This window comes from Heterodontus francisci, chromosome 48 (assembly GCF_036365525.1).
Source record: "Heterodontus francisci isolate sHetFra1 chromosome 48, sHetFra1.hap1, whole genome shotgun sequence".
Taxonomy (NCBI): Eukaryota; Metazoa; Chordata; class Chondrichthyes; order Heterodontiformes; family Heterodontidae; genus Heterodontus; species Heterodontus francisci.
The window spans coordinates 3,725,561-3,733,747 of record NC_090418.1 but is presented as its reverse complement, the minus strand read 5'-3'; positions in this window follow the sequence as shown (position 1 = coordinate 3,733,747).

Below are 8,187 nucleotides of genomic sequence, written 5' to 3'. Positions count from 1 at the left end.
CTTCACACAAAGGGGAGTTGAAGTCTGGAACACTTCCCCCCCCCCCACAAAAAGCTGTTGAGGCTGTGGGTCAGTTGTGAATCTGAAAAGCTGACATTGATAGATTTTTGTTAGGTAAGCGTATTAATGGTTATGGAGCCAAGACGGGTAGAGTTAAGGTACAATAGGCCATGATCTAATTGAAAGGCAGAACAGACTCGAGGGGCTGAATATCCTCATGTTTGATTTGCCATAGAGTCAGAAAACTTAGCCCATTATTCTGGGATGGATTCAAGCAAAGGCTTGAGATTAAAAAGCCATGTGCTGAAGACATTGTGTTATCTAGTCCTCTTACTTAAACCATGACTATATCGTGAGAGATTAGTTTTTTTCTTGTCTCAGTTAAACTTGGCGTTGATTGTGTCTCCAGCTTTATTTCTGGCTTTGTGCATGTGTATTGTGGGTGCCTCGGGATGCACGGTTGGTTTTGTGTCTTACCCCTGTATTGTAGGCCTGGGTCTGCATCCCAGATCAATTGGTTTCCAGTACAGTACCTCCCCAGACTGAGCCTCATTTAATTCAATTCGCAGTAAAACTGCATTTTGTATATTTAATTTACATCTGCTTTAGATGCTGTTTTTAGCTTATACGAAGTTTTACAGAACACTGATCCCATCAATGAAGTGTAGGGATGGAGAACTAATCTTTTAATTGAATGTTGAGAGTATTGAAGAGACTTTTAAGTTCTGTGGGGAATGAAAAGCTGCTCCAATTGGATTTTTTAAAACTGCACATTCATGATCTTTTTCCAGTTTGGCAGAGAGAAAAAGTGTGATCTTCGTTTGCACTTTGTTCACCCTTTTCCTACTTTTTAAACTTGGTACAGCTCGCGTGAGAGCCAGTTGCTGGCATTGATTTTTAAAAATGTGTTGCATTGTAATTTGCATATTGATATTTCAAAAGGAATACCTTGGGAGCCCCTTATATTTGGAATTACATGGAGCAAAATCTATGGCATTGCTCTGATCACTCCTCGTGTCAGCAGTGAAATGTTTGACTGAGTTGCCTCAATTCTCCTATTGGTAAGCAGGATATCAGCAGGTACACGAACAACAATAGTTGTCTTTGCACCTCTCAGTAATGTTGTGCAGTGTTAGCTGAATAACTGTTATTAAAACTTGGCCCAATGCCCACAGTTTGTCTTCATGCTAAACTCCATATTAACTTCCAACCAACCTTGCTGTCTCACCTCAATTATTGGTAGAAGTAAATGTTGACAAACCACTGGTTCAACCTAACCTCCGTACACTATTGTATTCACACTGAACATTCTCACTGACTCTTGGCAGTTTATCTGTACCAGAGACTTACTAAATTAGAAAGATGGATCAAACTGGCTGGATCAGTTTATTTAAAATTTAGCTCTTTCAGCTGCACACTAAACCAGAATCAAAACCAAAGATTTTTTTTATGTGGGCCAGTAAAATGAATATCTGTTTTCAGTCAAATTGTCCCATCTTGGTCCCTGGAAGAGAAGTTTATAGGTATGGTACTTGTTCACTGAAGTGTCTGCACTATCAAATCCAACTCTTTAAAATCCAGTCTTTTTGATCGAGTACTGAAGGGAAGTTATGTTGACTCTCCCTTTTTTTTTTCCTAAAAGGTTGGAATATTTTAAATGCATTCCTGAAATTATTTGCATGAAATGGTGTCTAATTTGAGACAGGCATGCCACTGAACTGCAAATTTGTCATCTGGTTTTCAGCAGGGCAGATTGAAGATGCCCTACCCCCTCGAGGCTATATTTACATGAAAGTGTCAGCTTACAACTGATCACTCTGCTTTAGTATCTCAGTGCCTTTCTGTCCCAGACTTTGTTCAGTTAGAAATCCTAACTTTGATCGCATCATGGGTGAGAGGAGCCATCATTTCACCCTTCAGTGGTGATCTATCTCTTGGTGTTCCTCTTGAGGATGGCTGTCCAATCTATGTGGCTGGTGCCGTTCTGGCTGAGGAAGCCCTGAAACTTGTGTTTTCTGTTTCTGGTTTGTCCTGTTCTGAATTTGTGGGCCTAGTTGGTTCAGATGTGTCGGTGGATTTAATCCTCACCAAGAACACCAAGATCTGACTAGAAACTTGTGAAATCTGGGACCATGTATTTATACAGTTTATATGTGGGCTCCTCAAAGCTCCAATTATATGCTTTTTGCATTGCCTGTGGAAGACCGAAAAGTTTTCAATTAGCCTCTTAGCCCAGTACTGCCTCTTGTATAATTAAATTAAATTGATCAATTTAATCAATCCCGAGGAGCAGATTGGCTAAGTACGTGTTCCACAGTTCATATAATCCTCACTAGTCTGTGCATCGGGTAAAGCCTGGCTCGGGCATAAAATTAAAACCCGACCCAACAGCAGCCAACCCGACCCAGGCCAGAGTCCTTTAAATTTTTTTAAATGCCCAACCTGGCCCGAAAATAACAATCATATTATTGAAACAGATAAAAATCGTAAATTAAAATGAAAACAGTACGGAACAAAACCGTACAATCCAGCCTGACCTGAGCCCGAATGCTGGACGCAGAATACAGGCCTGACCCGACCCGAACCCGACACATAGTCGGGGTTTGGTCAAGTTTGGGTCGGGTAGCCAGGCTTTAGCATCGGGCATGTTTCTAACAACTGAATAGGGAGGATTGACTTTTGGGAAGCTCATCAGGCAAGCATGGAGCAGTCGCCTCCCTCTTGTAGGATGACCAAAGATCTCCACTAGGTTCAGACTATTTTGGCCTGTTCTTGCCAAAATAACTCTAGTTGGCAATGCCAGTTTGCATTTACATCGTGCCTTTAATGTAGAAAAACATCCCAAGATGCTTTGCAGCAGCATTTTCAAACAAAATTTGACACTGAGCCACATGAGATATGAGGATAGCTTGGTCAAAGTAGTAATGTTTTAAGGAGGAGAGGGAGTTGGCGAGGTTTTGGAGGGAATCCCATTGCCCAGGCAGTTAAAGGCACTGCCACCAATGATGGAGCGATTTAAAATCAGATGTGCAATGCAAGAGCATGACACTAACTTCTGGTATGTAAGCCATGGATAAGCTTTAAGCTGAGCTATATGTGCTGCTTATGATATCAGTACTCCCAAGATGGAAAATCAAGGGTGAGAATGAGCAGAGAAAATGAATGGGATGTGTTATTGTATCTAGAAGAGATCCTTTCACTCTTGGAACTAGGATTTGTATCCAGTCTCTCGAGGTGATGAGTGTCGTCTCTCTGTTGCTTTCAGGTTCCTGCATGAAATACGATCCATGTCATCTCTGTCCTTAGTGAGCGTGACTTTACAGCTGCCGATAACTCCATCTGAATTGACTTTTGGTTTGCAGGTGTACATGGGAGGTGATAAAGATGCTTTTTATGCATCATACTTGGCTGTAAATTGTCAGTGGAACAATCGGGAAAGTTTCTGCATGTACTTGGCAGTAATCAGAGGCAAGACCTTTTTAGTGAGATTGCTACATATACATCCAACTGAGGAAGTTTAGTGGAGGATGTGCCCGTGTTGCGAGATGTGTAGACTTTGCTGTCCCACTGTTTAGTATTCTTATCCAAGACTTATTTATTCCCAGTGACAATACCAGGAGTTTTGGGGGGAATTCTATGCCAGCTGAGGTAGTATTAGAGCACTGCTTTTTACTGGAATGCATGAGGATAGCAGAATATTGTGAAAGTCAATCCTTGTATTTTGTCAGCTTTAAAGAAAACTCCATACTTGAAATGATCAAGGAGTCTGTAAAAAGGCACAAGCTGAGCAGTGTAAGTGAGCTATCCCTAATAAGGACTTGTCACAGATCCTGGCATCCAGCCTCTCTGGTAAGATTACCTCGGAGTCGCATCCAAGTGATAATCAGTGACAGTCACAGGTGACTTGAGCTGTTGAAAATGTACTCGCCCTTCTCTTCAGTGCAGTCTTTTGCAGTGCAGTCAGTAGACTTTTCCTCCCACCTGTGGCAACCAGTAGGGTCGGGGGTGAGTGGAGCAGCATGGTAGTGAGGAAATCTTTGCAAAGATTTTCTTAAAACTGTTGATCAGCCTTGCAGGGTAAAGTTTTCATTTCTGGTCTATAAACTGCAGTTTGACAAGTGACTGCATGTTAAAAGCTTTCTGTTCAGGAGAGGTTCCTGGGGTAATCAATCCCTGAAACTTGGGCATTGTAAAAAGTTTTGCTTATTTCATCTCCTTTACCAAGAGTTTGAACTGATTACAGTACTCGATGGTGCTTTAATGAGGAGTGTTGAAATGAAAGCAGTGCTGACACGTTGGGTCTAGAGTTCAAATCCTGGTGTGAATTAGCATGTCTTCATGGCCTCATGAATCCCTACCTCCTTTATAAACCTCCAAGATATCTGTGCTCCTCCAATTCTGGCTGGTGGCACAACCCTGATATTAAATGTGCTATTATCGGTGGCCATGCCTTCAGCTACCTAGGCCCTAAGCTCTGAAAATCGCTCCTTAAACACCTCTGCACCCCTCTCCTCCTTTAAGATACTCTTTAAAATCTACCTCTGACTAAGCTTTTGATCATCTGTCATAATGTCTCCTTGTGTGGCTTGGTGTCCAATTTTGTCTGACTACATTCTTGTCAAACACCTTGGGATGTTTTACTCCATTTAAACACAAGCTGTTAGCTCTAGGTGAGTTTATTGATCTGAAAGAAGGAAGACTGATTTTCTCTTATTTACTGAAGTGCACCTCGTGCATATGAGAAAGGAGAGATGTTGTCAGTATGTGTGGAGCATGCTGTCCTCCAATAAAGCAGATACCATGGCATGTTGCCTCTGAGTCACAAGGTTTTGGGTTCAAGTCCCACTCTAGGATTTGAGCACAAAAATCTAGGCTGCCACTCCCATGCAGTACTGAGGGAGTGCTGCACTGTTGGAGGTGCTGTCTTTCGGATGAGATGTTAAATTGAGCCCCACCTGCCTGCTCTGGTGGATGTAAAAGATCCTGTGGCACTGTTTGGAAAAGCAGGAGTTATCCCTGGTGTTCTGGTCAATATTTATCCCTCGTCAACAGCACAATAGATTATGTGGTCATTATCACATTGCTGTTTGTGGGATCTTGCTGTGTGTAAATGGCTGCTGTGTTTCCTACATTACAACAATGACTACACTTCAGAAGTACTTCATTGGCTGTAAAGCAGTCATGAAAAAAGCTATAGAAAGGCAAGTTTTCTTTTACTGGCAGGGCCCGCTTAGTAACTAAACTACAAAGAAGCTAATTAAAGATGATAGTGGCCTACAAGTACCCTGAATATAAGGTGGGATCATTTGTGGACTGTGTTCATTGCCCTTGGGACGTATACAGTCAGAGTACGATCGGTCAGCATCCTTCTTTTGGTAGTGATTCAGTACATATGAACATATGAATAAGGAGCAGGAGTAGGCCACTCAACCCCTCGAGCCTGCTCCGCCATTCAATAAGTTCATGGCTGATCTAACCTTGACTCCACAATCCCACCTACCCCTGATAACCTTTCACCCCCTTGCTTATCAAGAATGTTTCTCCCTCTGCCTTAAAAATATTCAACGACTCTGCTTCTTCCTCCTTTTGAGGAAGAGAATTCCGAAGACACTCAACCCTCAGAGAAAAGAATTTCTCTTCATCTCTGTCTTAAATGGGTGAGTGCTTATTTTTAAATAGTGACCCCTAGTTTCAGATTCTCCCACAAGGGGGAAACATCCTTTCTCCATCCACACTGTCAAGACCCCTCAGGATCTTATGTTCCAATCAAATACCTGGACTGTGACATGTGTTTTTGGACTATGGATGTATCCTGAACTAGAGCTTTTGAAGCTTTGGGCTGAGAGATTTTTGAAGTCAACAGGCAGGAACAATGTACTTGGGAAATGTAATATGTGGTAAGAAAATCTGAGCCTTTGACCCTGGTGATTGGGTCTAAATTCATGCCATGGTTTTGTATTGTTTTCCTGCCTACCATTATGTCTTGTTTGGGGAAAAAAAACCCTCCTCCTTGAGGAGGTAAACTTTACTACAATAATATTGAAGATAGAGAGGAGATTTGATGGAGGGGTCTGGACAGACTGGATAGGGAGAAACTGTTCCTGTTGATGGAAAGCTCGAGAACCAGAGAGTGCCAGTTTAAGGCGAATGGTAAAACAGGCAACATGAGCAAGAATGTTTTTACACAGCAAGTGGTTAGGATCTGGAATGCACTCGCTGAGTGTGTGGTGGAGGCAGATTCAAACATGGCTTTGAAAAGGGAATTGAATAAATATCTGAAGAGGCAAATTCTTCAGAGCTACAGGGAAAGGGTGAGGGAGTGGAACTAGCTGAGGTTGCTGTGAGAGCTGGCAGACATGATGGGCCGAATGGCTGCCTACTGTGCCGTAACCATTCTATGTTTACAGCTGGACACAACAGTCAGTGAGCACTGGTCATCCAGTTTCATCCTCTATATCTAGTGTCTATCCAAGCTTCCTGGGTTGTGGGGAGGAAGATTAATTGAGGGCTTTATAGAAGGAGAGGTGGATACTGAAAACTCAGTAAAGAAGTATTTAAGGACTGAAGATGGTGGTAGATAAGACGTTAGGCACAACCAGAAGCTTCTAAAGGTAATGAGTTAGAGATTTTGAAAGCTAGTTTTAGAGATACTGTGAAATGGCTGAAAGATCTTTGACTTGAGGGGGCAGTAGCAGGTCAAAGGAGCAGAATGGAATGTATAACTGGGGACCAGATAGGCAGCGTGAGGCTGTAGGGAGTTTGAAAATGAGCATCTGGAGTAGTACAACAACTGGCCTGGAGCCGAGTGTTGGTAGTGTCCTTGGTGTTGGCAGTACACGTTTGGAAACGCATGCTTGTCTAGAAAATACTAAAAGATTGCCATACATCTGTGGTATTCTGCAGTAATTAAGCTATTTAGAGTCAGAGTTTTACAGCACAGAAACAGGCCCAATGCGCCTGCGCCAACCATCAAGTGCCCGTCCAAAACTATTTCCAGTGAATAAAATCAAGACAACAGTCACTTTCGTGCAGTGGTGCTGTTTCTGCTTTGGAGAACATGGGTGTGTGCCTCTGATTGTCTGCACTGACCACCTGATCTTGAGGGCATCTCTCCTTGGGAAGTTTGGATAGATGCTTGATACAGAGAATGAAACTGGATAACCAGTGCTGATTGACTGCTGTTGTGCCCAGCTGTAGGCCACATAGGTATATGACTCGAATTGGGTCCGCAGGGTCTGTGGCAGAGACCAGTTTCAGAAGGAAAGAGGGAAGAAATGGGAGTAATTTAAGCTCCTTCCCTTCCCAAACTCCTCCCTATTTCCTTGTCCTGTTGCTAACCAATTCTTGCAGGATGAGAGCAACTAGCTCTGTAGAATTTTAATTGTACCTGGGATCTTCTGATTTAAATGTACCATATGAGGTTATATCCAGTAAGATTAGTGCTCTGAAAGAGCAGTTCAGAGAGGAGGAAATACTGAGGCTAAGATGAGATGGGGTGAGAATTGGAGAGCTAAGTCGGGTAACTACACCAGATATGATTTGAACAAGATTTTCTGCCCTTTGACTGATTCCAGGGAAAATCTAGTCTGGTAGTGATTAGGGAGATGTCCATGGAAGGAAGACTGGATGTCCCAAAGCACTTTACAGCCAGTAAAGTATACTGTCGGAAATGCTGTAGCTAATTTGCACATATTACAGTTGTGGAATCTTTTACATCCACCTGAGAGGGCAGATGCCTCCTCTGAAAGGCAGCACCTCTGACAGTGTTGTGCTCCCTTGTCATTCTGTATGATGTGTTCATGTCTCTGGAGTGGACCCTGAACCCATGACCTGACATGGGCGAGAGTGCTACCCCACAAGACAAAGCTGACGCTAAGAATTCAGCTAGTTGTATTCAAAATCTGTACTATTGTTGTAACGTTGGCCAATAAATTTGAAATAATGGAAAGTGGTTGTGGACTGAAAGGACTACAGTAATGTGTGATAGTAATGTCTGAAGAGCCCTTTCCTATCCTGAGTGGTGTGAAACAGGGCTGTGTTCTCGCACCCACACTTTTTGGGATTTTCTTCTCCCTGCTGCTTTCACATGCGTTCAAATCCTCTGAAGAAGGAATTTTCCTCCACACAAGATCAGGGGGCAGGTTGTTCAACCTTGCCCGTCTAAGAGCGAAGTCCAAAGTACGGAAA